Source organism: Somniosus microcephalus, chromosome 5 (genome assembly GCF_052327205.1).
Source record: "Somniosus microcephalus isolate GS21.2 chromosome 5, FLI_Smic_1.0, whole genome shotgun sequence".
Classification (NCBI taxonomy): domain Eukaryota; kingdom Metazoa; phylum Chordata; class Chondrichthyes; order Squaliformes; family Somniosidae; genus Somniosus; species Somniosus microcephalus.
In genome coordinates, this window is record NC_140991.1 from 301391639 (window position 1) to 301408159 (window position 16521).

Below are 16521 nucleotides of genomic sequence, written 5' to 3' on the forward strand. Positions count from 1 at the left end.
GGGAAAATAAGAGTCAAGGTGAGAGATAGGGGTAAAGAACACCCAAGAATGAACTTGTACGTATTACCTGAGGGAGGACCACCACTTCTAGGACGGGAGTGGATTAAGAAAATAGACATGGAATGGCATTACCTAAAAGCCATAATGAGGGAGGACTCAGTGCAAGCTATTAGCTCAGATTCTGAAATGGATGATGATAAGACCAAGTCGGAAATGGAAGACAAGGCTAAAAGGGACTTGCCGACGATGGGAAAGAAAACGAAGACATGCAGAAGGACTTATGGTACCAAGAAGAATAAAGCTGCAGAGCAGAACTCCAGGTTGACAGAGAATTCTGAGCCTGTTCAAGCAAAGGATTCATCCATGACGGAAGAACACCGAGCTCGGACGCAAACTTATGTCAAAGTACGACAACAATTAGAACAGTTGAGTGACCGTCTCGTACAGGAGATGAAAAATATGGAAAAGTTCTGGGACACCGAATGGGGGAACCTGGAAAGACTACAGAGACAGCTAGCTCAAGCAGAGAGCGACCATAGAGCCATCGTGGTCAAATACCAATCACATTCCCCTGATGCTGTTCAGGAACTAGAATATTTACAGAATGAACCAAAGGAAGAGGAATCTTCAGGGAGCCAGGATTTTATTCCAGTTCTTCTCTACGACTCCTTACAAGCAGAGTGTGAGAAGTTGAAAGAACAGTATGAACAGGCCCAGGCTACAATTCTGGAGGGGGTTAACTCGGCAGCCTCCGAAAAGCTAGTTTCAGTAGAAGCATATGAACAACTAAAGGTTGAACATGAGCAAGAAGTCCAAAGGCTGCAGGAAATTCTTGATGAACTCAAGGCCAAGACAGACTCATCGATAGAAGCTCCATCCATAGATGAGCAATTAGAGGTGAAAATCATGGCAGAGCATGAAAGACAGGATGTCCAAGAACTTATAAAAACATTGAAGGACACCTGTAGTGGTGCTTCTTAGGTTTCCAAACAGGCAGGCCACTGAGCTGTGGGGCCTTTAACAACGAGTAGACGCATGTCGAAATAAAACGTTCCCAAACGTAGCTTTGTCTTTTAAACTGTTTACTATAACACTTAACAAACGGAATTACAAAGCAAACACGTATAAGCGAACACGGTCAAAAACTGTACTGCTCCAAACCTCGCAGCTTCTGCCTCTTTCACCACGTGCAGTTTAAACTGTAAAATGGCTGCACCCATGTGTGGCTTAGGGACTGTTCCATTGTGGCAAGAATGAAGGGGGTGTCGGACTATACTACTGGAGCAAGAAAATAGGGGGTTTCTTAATACAATAAGTCGGTCAGGTAAATTAACTGTATTATGCCATTTAGCCACTATTTTAAAGTATTTTCTTAAGCTTTTATGGCTCTTACATTCCGGCCCCTAATTGACTAGGCACATGAAGCATATCAATTACTCAAACATTCTTAAGAGTCATAAACTAATGAGTTCAACATATTTACAATATAAATGTCCACTTTTTTCGTTCAGGAACCTTTCACGCTGCTTCTTGTAGCAGGCAGAGCTTTGTGATCGGTCTTTCCAGGGTACTGGTCTTGGTTTGCAAACAAACGTGACGAACGACGCCTCTGGAGTCTGGCATGGTCTTAATTATTTTTCCCATCAACCAAGAATTTCTAGGGGCTGAATCATCCACGATTAAGACAATGTCTCCGACAATGAAGTTCCTCTTTGTTTTGGACCATTTTTGACGCTCCTGTAGCAGAGGTAAGTATTCTCTTGTCCATCTGGTCCAGAAAAGGTCTGACATATACTGAACTTGCCTCCACTTCCAACGGGCATACAGATCTTCCTTTTTGAAGACTCCCGGGGGCATGGCTGGCTGTGTTTTCAACAACAACAGGTGGTTCGGAGTCAGGGCTTCGAGGTCATTGGGATCATCTGATGTCTTAGTTATCGGTCGGTCATTAATGATGGCTTCGACCTCGCACAGAACGGTTTGGAGTCCCTCGTCGTCAAGCGCTTGCTGCTTCAGTACAGAACTGAGTAGTTTTCTTACGGTGCGTATCTGTCTTTCCCAGACACCTCCGTGGTGGGATGCAGCCGGAGGATTGAAGATCCACTTAATTCCTGTTTGCATCATGGCTTCCTGTATTTTAAGCTGATTCCAACCTTCAATCGCTTCCCGTAGTTCTCTCTCCGCTCCGACGAAATTGGTGCCATTATCAGAACGCATAATGGACACCTGTCCTCTTCTACAGACAAAGCGCCGCAAGGCGTTAATACAGGAATCCGTGTCAAGCGTGTGTGCCACCTCAATATGAACTGCTCTGATGGTCAAACAAGTAAAAAGCACACCATATCTCTTGACAAGGCTCCGTCCTCGCTTTACCTCGAAAGGCCCGAAATAGTCCACCCCTACGTTTGTAAATGGGGGCTTGTCTGGTAACAAACGGTCTTCAGGCAGGTCTGCCATTTTCTGCTCCCCAGCTCTAGCGTGTAACCGTCTGCAAACAATGCATTCAGAGAGTATTTTTCTTATTACGGAATTAGCTCCTGGAATCCAGTATCTTTGTCTTAGCTTCGCAAGCACGTGATTCCTCCCACTGTGTCCAATACTCTGGTGTATATGCTGAAGAATGAGAGTAGCAACCCGGAGGTCCTTAGAAAGGATAGCAGGATGCTTGGCCTCCTCTGGCATAGCAGATTTGTTTAGTCTCCCTCCCACCCTCAGTACTCCATCTTGCAGTGTAGGGTCCAGCTTGTAGATATGACTACCTTTCTTGATTGGAGTATTTCGCTGTAGAGCTTCGACTTCTTCTGGGTATCTTTGTCTTTGACTGAAGCGAACTATCTCCTTCTCAGCCTTGGCCAAATCCTCCACGGTCAGTGAATTCTTGCCCAATGTGGTCTTGTGCTGATGCATGTACTGCTGTAGAAGCATTCTCTGCTTATCAGGGTTACTTTCAGACTGACTGATAGTGGCTCGGTACTCTTTTCTCTTACCGCTCCGGTGTAGCAGCAACTCTTTCAACCTTAGGAACCATGCAACTGCTTTCCTCAACTGGTGCCATCCTGAGAAATGGTTAACAAGCTTGTTCACTGTGTCGAAGTTCTCTTTTGTATTTATGAGATTTACTGTGACTGGTCTCTTGACTTCGACGTCGTCTTCAGCAATCTGACTTGGCATATCTGGTCTTTCTGGCCATGATCTCTCTGTTTCCAGCAGATAACTTGGGCCTTGTATCCAAGTTTCGCTCCTCGTGAAGTTTTCAGCCTTCAATCCCCGTGAGGCTTGATCTGCTGGGTTTAATGAGGTGTTTACATACCTCCATTGAGATGGTTGTGTAGCTTCTCTAATGGATGAGATTCTGTTTGCTACGAAGGTCTTGAAGCGTATCTTCTCATTCTCTATATACTTCAGCACCGTCGTGCTATCCGTCCAGAAGACAGATTCTTCTAATGGGAGCTGTAACTCTTTACGCATCACCTGGTCAACTTTAACTGCAACAACCGCTGCCGTCAATTCCAGTCTCGGGATGGTGACCTGCTTCAGCGGAGCCACCCTGGATTTCCCCATGAGGAAGGCACAATGTTTCTGGCCCTGTTGATTTGTCAGCAAGAGGTAAGTAGCCGTGCCATAGCCGTCCTCACTGGCGTCCGAGAAATGATGTAGTTGAGCCGTCCTTGTAACTCCAAAACTCGCGGGCTTGATGCATCTACTGACGTTGAAGCTAGAAAGTTGTTGCAAATCTGTCAGCCATCTGTGCCATCTCTGAGCTTGACCTTCTGGGATATCTTCATCCCACCCTCTCTTGTCTCTACACAGCTCTCGTAGCATCAGCTTCACCGGCAGAATGAGTGGTGCCAGGAATCCGAGAGGGTCGTAGATGGAACTGACCACGGAGAGAATCCCTCGTCTTGTGGATGGTCTTTCGTTCACCATTATCCTGAAGTTGAACGTGTCTGACTCGATGCACCATTGTACACCAAGAGCTCTCTCGATAGGAAGGACATCGTGGCTCAGGTCCAGATCTTTGACTTCAGTGGCTCTTTCCTTTTCTGGGATAGAAGCTAGAACTGCTCTGCTGTTGCTTATCCACTTAGTCAGATGGAATCCTCCATTCGAACACAGAGTTCTAAGGTCTCTTGACAGTGCGATGGCATCGTCTTCTGTTGACACGGACTTCAGACAGTCATTGACATAAAAGTTTCTGAAGATTGTCTCCACGGCCTCTGATGGTGCTTTGCCTTTGCCATCTTCTGCAGTTTTTCTGAGAGCGTAGCTTGCACAGCTGGGAGATGATGTGGCTCCAAACAAGTGTACGGCCATTCTACATTCCACCATCGCTTGACTAACGTCGCCATCTGGCCACCAAAGGAAACGCAGAAGATCAGCATCTTCATCAGGGATTCTGACTTGGTAGAACATTGATTCTATGTCTGCCATCATGGCAACGAGCTCTTGTCTAAACCTAGTCAAGACGCCAATGAGGGTATTAGTAAGATCAGGACCTTGAAGCAGCTGATCATTCAGTGAAGTTCCTCTGAATGAGGCGGCGCAGTCAAACACTACACGGATCTTTTTCTTCTTTGGGTGATACACCCCGTGATGAGGAATGTACCAGACCCTTCCATCGTCTCTGTTCAACTGTTCTTCAGGCACTTTTACAGCATAGCCTTTCGCTATGATGTTTCTCATGAAGTCTTTGTAGTCTTCGTGAAAGTCGGGGTTCTTGTTCAGCTTTCTCTTTAGACTGATGGCGCGTTGCTCTGCTATGCAGCGATTGTTCGGCATCTTCGCGGTCTGTCTTCTCAGTGGCAAACCAATGTGATAGTGGCCATCAATGAACTGTGTAGACCTTGTCATCAAATCCATGAACTGATGGTCTTCTTGTGACATCTCTGTCTTTTCCTCACAGCTGCGTTTTGAGAAGTCTGCGTTGAACTGCTGTATCAACAGCTCTTCGATGCTTGCGATCGAGATGCGATTAACTGTGACATTTTGTCGTTCCTCCTTGTTCGACTTGTTGCCATCATCTCTCCTTACCGGTCCATTGACTACCCATCCAAGGGCTGTCCTGACGGCGTAGGGTCCGTCATCCTTGCTGTTTATCACCTGCCATGGCTCCATAGTTTTGTAGGCATTGGTTCCAATTAATAGGCCAATTTCTGCTTCAATGTATGGGAGACGCACCTTTTCTAGGTAAGGCCATCTATCCACATCCTTCTGCAGGGCTAGGTTCCCTATTCTAACAGGAATCTCCCTCTGTGTGAAAACATTAGGCAGGTCTATGAAGTCCTTCTCTTCAAGTCCACACACTTCTAGGTCTGACAGGATATAACTTTGCATTGCCTTCTCATGACCCATGGTGCGTAATAGGATTTCTGTTCTTCTGCCTCGAACGTTCAGCTGTCGCATGAGTGATTCTGTGCAGAACGTTGCTGAACTACCTGGATCCATGAAGGCGTAAGTCTCCACAACCTTCTCACTCCTCTTAGACTTGATCCTTACTGGTACGATCGCGAGAATACAATCACTGTCACCGGCCCCAGTAAGTCCACAAGTCTCTGGTTCTAGCGACACCAGAGCACTTGAAACAACCGTCTCGTCGGTATTGTTTTCTTCACTCTTCTTAGGGACTTGTTCTTCTTTATGGATATGCAGCAGACTGGGATGTTTCCGAGTGCACTCTCTGCATGTTGTTCTTTGCTTACAGTTTCTACTCAGGTGCCCCTGAGAGAGACATCCAAAACATAGGCCGTTGTACTTCAGGAATTCGATTCTGTCCTTATGTGGCTGTGCTTTGATGTCGCTGCAGAAATCCAATGTATGATTCTTCTGGCAGAATAAGCATGGCTTCTGAAAGGCATCAGCAGACGTCCCTGTGCTGCTCCTTTTGGTAGAGGAGTTCTGGGGCCTTTCTTCCTCGGCCTGAGTGACGATAGTTGCAAAGCTGCTTCCCCTGGAACCACCTTTCCTGAGAGTCTTTGATTCAACAGGCTTGGCTTTCACTCTTCCATCAGTAGTCGGGCTGACATCCTGGATGTTTCCAAACAATGGGTCCCTAGCAATTTTAGCCTGTTTGTCTATGAAATTCACTAAGTCTGCAAACCTGGCTCTACTTTTCCGTCTCTCCATTATCTCAAAGGCTGTTCTTCTCCATTGTTCTCTCATCCTGTAAGGAAGCTTAGAGATGATGATTCTCATAGTCGTAGGATTGTCCATCTCTTCCATGAATTCAACATCCTCCATGGTGTTGCGACATCCTATGAGGAAAAGAACGTATGCGTTCAATGCCTCTCCGTCCTCCGATCTGATCTGTGGCCACTTGGTAGCCTTTTCAATATATGCAGTGGCTATCTTCAGCTCGTTACCATAGTGCTCCTGCAGCAACTTCCTGGCTTCTATGTATCCCCGGTCCGGTCTCATGTGTTCACAGCTTCTGACCAGGTCTTGTGGTTTACCACTGGTGTACTGTCCCAGGTAGTACAACTTATCACTGCTGCTCTCTGTTTTGGAGTCAATGGCTTGTTCAAAGGATCTGATGAAGGGCTTATACTTGAGTGGGTCGCCTTGGAACACTGGTATGTCTCTTTGAGGGAGTCGAAACAGATCCTGTTGTTTTACAAGCATCTCTGTAATTTCGTTCTGACGTTGCATCACTCGGTATAGGCTTCTCCCTGTGTCTTCAGGCCTCTGGTGGTCATCAGCAGGGTCTAGTCTAGACCGTCTGACGTCTGGGGTAGCATCACGTGCTCCTGTTAGTGGAGAGGCCACTCTTCCACGCTGTAATGCCAGGGGATTGCCTTCGGGCTCTGTTGTAACTCTTGAAGGTGCCCTGGATCCAACTCTATGTGACAACGTTGACTGGCAGTGGCTCCCGCCATCCCGTGAGCCTTCATAATCTTCGTACGCACTCAACCTGGCGTCTGAGACCTCGATAGCTGTTTTTATCTCCAGCTGTTCTTTCTTTGCCTGCACCTGGGCCCGTTGGGCCTGCAGTTGGGCCTCTTGGACCTGCAGTCGGGCCGCTTCCCATTCAAGAGCTTGCTTCTCCGCTAAAGATGCTGCGCGCGCCATCAACGCCGCCCGTTCAACCTCCGCTCTCATGCGTCGCGACGAGCTTGTGGTGGAAGCGACTGACCTGCGTCCAGAAACACAGCTACCTTCTTTTCGATTTTTGCTCGGTCTGGCGGAAGTCTCTGAAATGCTATCGTCTGGTCCGACTTCATCGTCAACTTTATCTTTCTCTGCTGTATCAGCATCTTGACGAATCTTTAAAATCCACTGTTCCGTGGCCTTGATATAGTCCTTAATGCTGGTTCATTTAAGATCAAACCAGTTGTGCTGATCATCGTTTCCCTCTTCTTCAGACAGAAGTGCTAATACATCTTCATTGAGTACATTAAATTCTTCATGCAGCTTGGAGAAATCGTAATACATTATGTCTTCAGCTTTCTTAATATTAGCATTATCTTCCATGAGGCGATCAATTATCTTCATTTTTCCAGTTATCTGAGCTAATTTAGCCTTCCTTGCACCTATGCTTCTATGTAACTTCTCTTCCATTGCCTTTGGGGTGAGCTTTATTTCCCTCTTTTGGCTAGCAATCCTTCTGGCTGAGGGAAGCTCCTGGCTCCGCAAGGCCTCGGCCATTTTACCCGCAGCTCTTATTTAGCTTCTCAATAGAATGAACAAAGCAAGTAACAGTCACTGTACCTTCGCTTTCTTATATTGTCGTCTGGCTCCATGACCATTCATGTATACGTTCGCCGACGATTCCGTCCCTTCCTTCTTAGGGAGCAAGTTTTTGACTAATGTAGTGGCGCTTCTTAGTTTCCAAACAGGCAGGCCACTGAGCTGTGGGGCCTTTAACAACGAGTAGACGCGTGTCGAAATAAAACGTTCCCAAACGTAGCTTTGTCTTTTAAACTGTTTACTATAACACTTAACAAACGGAATTACAAAGCAAACACGTATAAACGAACACGGTCAAAAACTGTACTGCTCCAAACCTCGCAGCTTCTGCCTCTTTCACCACGTGCAGTTTAAACTGTAAAATGGCTGCACCCATGTGTGGCTTAGGGACTGTTCCATTGTGGCAAGAATGAAGGGGGTGTCGGACTATACTACTGGAGCAAGAAAATAGGGGGTTTCTTAATACAATAAGTCGGTCAGGTAAATTAACTGTATTATGCCATTTAGCCACTATTTTAAAGTATTTTCTTAAGCTTTTATGGCTCTTACAACACCCAAGACAAGTATGAGGCGGCAATGACCGAGGTTCAACAACTTGAAGAACAGATTCGACTGGGAATCCTTTCAGTGGAAGAACAGGACACTGTAAGAATGGTCCCTGAACATGAACTAGAGAGCATCAGGGCGCAACTTTGCCGAGCGCTGAAAGCCAAAGTTCAAGAGGAACGTAAGGTGGAAGCATTGGAGAAAGAGGTGGATGAAATGGAGAAGACTCTGATCCACCGTGTTCCCAGGGAAGAGTTAACGGTCGGCCAACTCCTTCATATGCTGAAGGACAAGACTCGGCAAGGGGAACAATCTGAACACGAGCTTCAATCTTCAGGGGGAACGAGTTCGGAGCTCTTAAAAGTCACGGAGATAGCTGAGGTGGCAACACAAATTTTACAAGGATGCCAAAAGCACATTGAATCACGTCAAGGTGAACAGAAGAATGTGGAACCCGTTATTTCAGTAGAAGGGTTAAATAGCCTGATAACGCAATTACCGATGGAAAGGAAGGTATTGAACTCACAAATGAGGTCCGTCGTGAAGGAATGGCAGATAACCCAGGAAGAGCGGGATGAATATGAATGCATGAAGAAGGCTTTTCAAGAAAGATGTTTAGGGAAGGAACCACCGTCAGCTAACGTCCAGACGGGTGAGGAGGAAGAAGAAGTCTCTCTCGCTGGCCTAACTCAGGACGAACCTGAATATTACCATGACCTGTTGAGTGACACTGAATATTACGAGGATGTGGTCTGCCCAGCTTGTGATGAAAACTCTCAAAGTGCTGAAATCCGGATGAAGCACTTAAGGTCTAAGGAACATAGAGAGTTGGTGGCGCTACAGCTGGCAGCCGAGAAAGGAGCTCCGAGAGTTTCAAAAAGGCAGAAAAGAAAAAGAAGAAGCAGAAGATAATAACTGTCTAAAATATTAGCACTTCTACCATTCCAGGCGGGACATTACGAAAGGAGCTAAATTAGTTGAAAAACTGGAAAATGTCAAGACAGCCAGATGGTTGTAAAAGCCCGCACTGCTGGTTCAACAGGACGAAAGTTCAAGCTGTTACGTCAAGAAAAAGGCTATGGAGGAGTCACGCTAGCCAGGTGAACCGGCTACACCAAAGAAATGTTGTTCGGAACGAGTCAAGATCAGAGACTGAATCTATGAACTGTTTCCGCAGAGACTGAACCTGTGAACTGTTTCCACCGAGATTATATTTGTAAATTGTTTTATATGACATTGACTCCACCGAGATTATATCTGTAATTTGCTTTATAGGAATTTGAAGATATGTATGTTTAACGGGGACTCTGTAAGTAATAAGCTAAAAAGGGAGGATTGTAGTGTATGTACCCGTCTATCTTTAAGGGAACTATTGAATGTAACCGTTCACCTTTAAGGGAACTACTTTAGGTGTGGCACTATTTGTTTGGCTTCTGTATACTGTAATACCGATAGTGACCACACCAGTATATAAGTGTTGTGGCATGATTGCTGGGGCAGATTCGCCCGGACCTTCGAATAGTAAAGACCTGTTTGTTTGTTACTTCTGAAGTCTGTGTATTTATTAACTGCACAACCCACAGACTTTACACCAAGTACCAGGAAATAATCATTTGCTTTCTCACAGAAGTCTACATGTACTCTCTGAAAAGGTCTACTTGGCCATGACCAGGGTTGTAGTGGAGTTTTGGGTGGTTTGTTTCTGTAATTTTGGCAAACGCTGCATTTGCTGACAAGTGATTCAAGATCACTGTCCAATCCAGGCCAATAAACAAAGCTTCTTGCAATTGATTTTATTCTGACGATCCCTGGATGTTCAGTATGAAGTTCGGCCAGAATTCTATCTCTCAAAGAAGTACGTACCACCACTCTGTTTCCCAACTTGATACAACCTTGCTCACAAGACAATTCAGTACGACAGTTATGGAATAGTTTCAATTCTGTGTCCATACACTGATCAGTCCATCCATTCAAGGTGTTTTCATACACTCTTTTCAGTACTGAGTCCTTTTGAGTCTCATCTGCAATCTCAGTTGCATTCACGGGAAAGTCTTTGTCAACTGCACCTAGAGTGAAAATCTCACTTTCACTCCCAACACGAGTCCTCATGTGGCAACCTGGACAAGGCATCTGCGATTGCATTTTGCTTTGAAGTGCGATATTCAATCGTGTAGTCATATTGTGACAACAACACTGCCTAACATTGCATTCTTGGTGCGGCCATTGCAGGGATGGCAAATTTGGGCCCCAATATTGCTAGGAGCCGTTTGTGATCAGTTATCAGGGTAAACTTTCTGCTGATTGGGAACTGTTGGAATTTCTTGATTCCAAACACTATGGCGAGTGTTTCCTTTTCAATTTGCACATAGTTTCTTTCGCTCTTTGTGAGGGTTCACGATGCGAACGCGATTGGTTTCTCTTTGCTGTCATCCATTACATGGCTTACGACAGCTCCCACACCATAGCTGGAAGCATCAGACGCTAACTTAAGCTCACGCTCTGTGTCGTAGTGCACAAGAAGAGCATCGCTAGAGAGACTTCTTTTACAAGCGTCGTACACTTCCTGTTGTGCTTTTGTCCACTTCCACTGGACATCCTTCTTGAGGAGCTCGTGAAACGGAGTGAACATGGTCGCTAACTCAGGTAAGAAATGTGCGAAGTACTGGGCCATTCCAAGGAGAGATCTTAACTCAGACACGTTCTGTGGCTTTGGAGCATTGATGACAGCATCAACCTTTTCCTTAACTGGTTGCAAGCCATTTGCATCAACTTTCAGACCAAGGTACACAACCTTGGGTTGCACAAAAGCACATTTGCTCCTTTTCAATTTGACATTTTGGGAATTCAACCTTTGAAGCACCATATCTAACACTTCTAGATTTTCTTCCTCACTGCTTGTTGCGATCAGCACATCGTCTTGATTGCATAAGCAATTTGGAACTCCTTGCAAAATCTTATCCATCATAGCCTGGAAGATTTTGGGGGAGGACTTTACACCATATGGCAGCTTGGTGTATGAGTACAGTCCCTTGTGTGTGTTGATGGTGAGATACTGTTTACTCTCTTTGTCAACATTCAGTTTGAGTGTAAGCAGGCGACAGGCCAAGCTTAGAGAAAACCTTTGACCCAGAGAGTGCTGCATACAAATCTTGTGATGTAGGTAATGGCTACTGCTCATCGTCAACTACTTGGTTGACAGTAACTTTGCAGTCACCGCACAAGCGTACAGTTTTGTTTGCTTTGGGCACTACCACAATCGGGGTAGCCCATTCACTTTTGTCAGTTTTTACTAGCACTCCGTTCACTCTGAGCTTCGCTAGCTCTTCCTCCACCTGACTTTTCAACACATAGGGGACCGGCCTTGCCTTACAATAGACAGGCTTTGCATTGGACTTGATGCGGATATGCACGTCATACCCAGTGATGCCCTCATAATTGTCTGTGAACATGCTTTCGTATTTGTTCAGCATTGTGTCCAGTCGCTTCTTTGAAGCATCTACATTGAAGATGTTTTTCCAGTCTAGTTTTAACTTTCTCAACAAGTCTTTGCCCATGAGGGTTGGCCTGTTGTTGTCGCTCACTACAATAATAGGCAGCTTTACTGACTGGCCATTATGCTGAACTGTACATTCCATTTGTCCACGTCTCTAGGATTTCTCCGGAGCAGGTTTTTAACTCTACGGTACTCTTTGTAAGTGGTATTTGATTAAACTTACTCTCATATGTGTCCTTACTCATGATAGAGCAGTCCGCTGCTGTGTCGATACACATATCAATATATTGGTCATTGATCAGAAGTTTTGTATGGAAGTCTTTCTCACGACTGCTGGCATTGCCGCTAGTGGCATAGATACTGTAGATGCCTAGTCTTCAACATCAGTTGTGTTCACTTCAATATTGTGAACTCTCTTTTGTTGTTGCTGCTTTGCATTGCCACTAGAATGGTGCTTACTTCCTGCTTTTGATCTAGCTCTGCAAGCTGTTGAAATATGGCCTTGCATCTAGCAGTGAAAACACTTCACATTTCTGTATTGGCAGGACTGTGGTGATTGATTTCCATTGCAGTGATAACAATTCACTGAACTGCTCTCACTGACATGCTTTTGACTCGGTCTCACAGCTTTAGGTTCGGCGGTGGCTTTGTGACTGTAGACCTCAGCTGCACTAGTCCCTTGAGTTGGACGGAGCTCCCCAGCATTCTTAGACACCATCTCCATAGATAGAGCAATTTTGCTTGCTATGTCAAACGTTAGGTTTGGAGTGTTCAGTAACTTGGACTGTGTGCGCTCATCCACCAGTCCACACACAAACTTATCTCGCAACGTAGGATCCAAAAAAGGGGCCGAAGTTACAATGCAAAGACAAGTTTTTAAGAGCTACAATGTACTCACTGATGGTGTCACTTTGTTTTTGGTTTCTGGTACCAAACTTATAGTTCTCTGCTATTTCTAATGGCTTTGGGTCAAAATGGTCCTCCAGTTTCTCGACAATGTCTTCAAACGACGCATCCTTCACTTTCCTGGGCGTGAGTTCATTTGTCAACGTTCCGTAGACATCTGGCCCGATCTCCATTAGAAAAATAGGTTTTTACGTTTACGAATGACTTTGGGCTTGATTTTTGTCAATGGGGACGCGTTGGGGGCGGGACTGCTGGTTGTCGTGTTTCAGTCCCGCCCCCAGCGACGTCCGGCCAACCCACGCTATTATCCCTTGATTGACCTTGTTAAGCCCACCCTGCAGGCTTAGCCGGCCAATTAAGGGAAAGCCGGTGACACAGCACGTTAGCGTATGACGTTTCATCTGTAAAAAATTTTTGACAGATGAATTGTCAGCATTTGACAGCTTTGAGAAGCTGTCAAACACTGACAATCTCTGTTTTAAGGTGAGTCCTTGTACTCAAGACTCACCAAACCTCTTTCCTGAGCAGAAATCAGATGGCTGTTGCATCTGAGAATGCAGCAGTCATTTTGTCATCTCTACCATTGAGATGAGGAGCCTCCGGATCCCCAAGGGTTGAAACCTGCAGGAAGAAGCAAAGGTAAGTAAACTTTTTCTAACACTTTACACTCACCTCCCATACTTACCTCTTCATATTTGCACCCATCACTCACCTCCAAAGCGGACTTTTGGACCCCTCTCACCCCCGCAGACCCACTGCTCGCCTTGCTGACCCTGGCAAGGTTCGCAGCCGTCAGGAAGCCCACACTTATGTGGGTAAAATGGGGATAAGCCTCTTAACTGCCTGTTAACAGGCAGTTAATTGGCTGTAATCCCCTTCCCACCTCAAGGAGACGGGTCCCAGTGCGAGTTGGGGACCCGCCTCCCGGGAAGATGGCATGGAGGCGGGTTGGGGGCAGGTTCGGTACCCGCTCCCAGTTTCTGCCATTTTCCCAGCAGTCCCACCGCCCCAGGGCTGGCAAAATTCCTCCCTTTATTTTGAGCTTGAACATTCTCATTGGTACTTTCGGGCTCAATAATATTATTGGCTCAATGTAAGAATTGAATGGTTCGCGAGCTCGGTCATACATGCCGAGGCTTCCGATGGACCCCACAGGCTCAGCCATGATTGTCTCGATCCCGTTGAACAGTGACTCAGCATGCTACCTGTGTACCTGTGAGAATCAACGCTGCTGTTGCTGTGTATACACACGAAGGTGAAGCATGGACGATTCTGCACGAGCATTAACAGTAAAACATCACAAAAATTCAGTTTAGGTGTCACAAATTCACCTTAAACTATTCCTCTCAAAGGTTGAACACTGTGTCCTTCCATGATTGCTAAAAATGGCTTTGGGATCCCATTCTCGTCGCCAAAAATATAATATATGTGAGTAGAACAAATGAAGGACAGAGACAGGGTGAGTTGCTGGTCCATGTGCTTGTTTACTAGGCCAGAGCGAACTGAGCATGCTCATACTAAACCATGTGATAATTCATGTGACAAACCATGTGAAAATACATTACAAACTGAGAACATCGCCGGAGTCTCACGCTGTCCCCTCCGGGCAGCTGGTGCACACGTCTCACCCACTGCCCGGCCTCTGACTTCAGACAGACAACAACCACCCCCTCAGTCTGTGGGAGTAATATGGAGGCTCCCTCCTTACAGAGATTGATGCACTGCCATTATATTAGTAACATAAGAACATAAGAAAATAAGAAATAGGAGCAGGAGTAGGCCAATCGGCCCCTCGAGCCTGCTCCACCATTCAATAAGATCATGGCTGATCTGATCCTAACCTCAAATCTTCTATCACTCTGCATCCACCCGAACCCATGTGATCTCCCGGGAGAGGCGAAAAACCAGATAAAGACCCAATGGCCAATTTGGGAGAAAAAAATCTGGGAAATTCCTCTCCGACCCATCTAGGCGATCGAAATTCTTCCAGGAGATCACTCTGTCCCTATATTTTCTACAGTACTTACCTTCTGTAAAGGCGATCTCCACCCCAGCCAGGAACAGGAATAAAACCATCTCCTGAAATCTAACAGAATTAGAACACAGTAGGAGCAGAACAAGGCTACACGGCCCCTGGGCCCGCTCCACTACCCACAGGGCCATGACCATTCCGAACCCAGACTCATGTCCAATTTCCTGCCCGCTCCCCGTAACCCTTTATTCCCTTTACTTCTAGGAAACTATCTATTTCTGTTTTAAATTTATTTAATGATGTAGCTTCCACAGCTTTCTGGGGCAGCAAATTCCACAAACCTACCACCCTCTGAGTGAAGAAGTTTCTCCTCATCTCAGTTTTGAATGAGCAGCCCCTTATTTTAAGATTATGCCCCCTAGTTCTAGTTTCACCCATCATTGGGAACATCCTCACCGCATCCACCCGATCAAGCCCCTTCACAATCTTATATGTTTCAATAAGATCGCCTCTCATTCTTCTGAACTCCAATGAGTAGAGTCCCAATCTACTCAACCTCTCCTCATATGACCACCCCTAAAACTAACAGCCTGCACTAGCACCTTTATCCATCTGATCTTTGAAGATTGTCTTCAGCAGCTAACTTTGACAAGCTTTCAAACCCTGCACGGTTTGCAGATAATTGGTTGCTGCATTGACACATGGTCCAAGGAAATCAAACAACCTGCTGATATTGGGAGGCCAGCATCACAAGGCACACCAGTGGGTAAAACTGGTCTTCGGCAAAAGTACAAAATGTGCGATAGCATTGAGTAGATTGGGCCTATACTCCCTGGAGTTTAGAAGAATGAGAAGCTATCTCATTGAAACATATAAGATTTTGAGGTGGATTGACAGGGTAGATGCTGAGAGGTTGTTTCCCCTGGCTGGAGAGTCTAGAACTAGGGGGCATAATCTCAGGATAAGGGGTCGGCCATTTAAGACTGAGATGAGGAGGAATTTCTTCACTCAGAGGGTTGTGAATCTTTGAAATTCTCTACCCCAAAGGGCTGTGGATGCTGAGTCATTAAGTATATTCAAGGCTGAGATTGATAGATTGCTGGACTCTAGGGGAATCAAGGGATATGGGGATTGGGCTGGAAAGTGGAGTTGAGGTCGAAGATCAGCCATGATTTTATTGAATGGTGGAGCAGGTTTAAGGGGCTGTATGGCCGACTCCAGCTCCTAATTCTTCTGTTCTTATGTAATCTCTTGCAGTGAATTAAAATAAATGTAATCTTCTTTAACGGAATTGCCATATTGTAGAACTGAAGATAGTCTGTTCATGTCATAAAGGATTAGAAGAATGCAGCTAATGTGGGAACAAGAATATTTATGTAATGTCTGGATCACCTTTGATATGCGGTGATAAAATAATCAATACAGATGTAGTCAATTTGAATGAAGTGAAATCCACTGGTCTCAGGGTGAATATTCTGACAGTATCAGGTTTACTTTCTCTGGCATCTTATTTTTATTTTCTAAGCGCATTGTACAGAATAAAAGCTTCAGATTGATTGATTATTTTTATCCACATTTGTTCTTTCTTATAAACTTCTTCAGTTTTGATATTATAAGACGGAATTCTCAGCTATGATATCTATTTATTGAGACATATGAACTATTTGCCCGTGAATCCTATGTTTCAGTGGCACTCAAAAGCTAACCATTGAGAATCAGTACAGTTGAATGTCACCAAATATTGTGCAAAGATGCAGTAATCTTAATCCTCTGCTCGATAAATGCATCCACCTTGGTAGCCACAGGCAGCATGGGAAGCCTTGTCGAACAAAATTGCTATGATAATAGACACACGTCAGTTTTATAATGTCAATAATTCTGTTGACCGCTATAATCAGCTATAATTGCCCTGCTTGTGGAA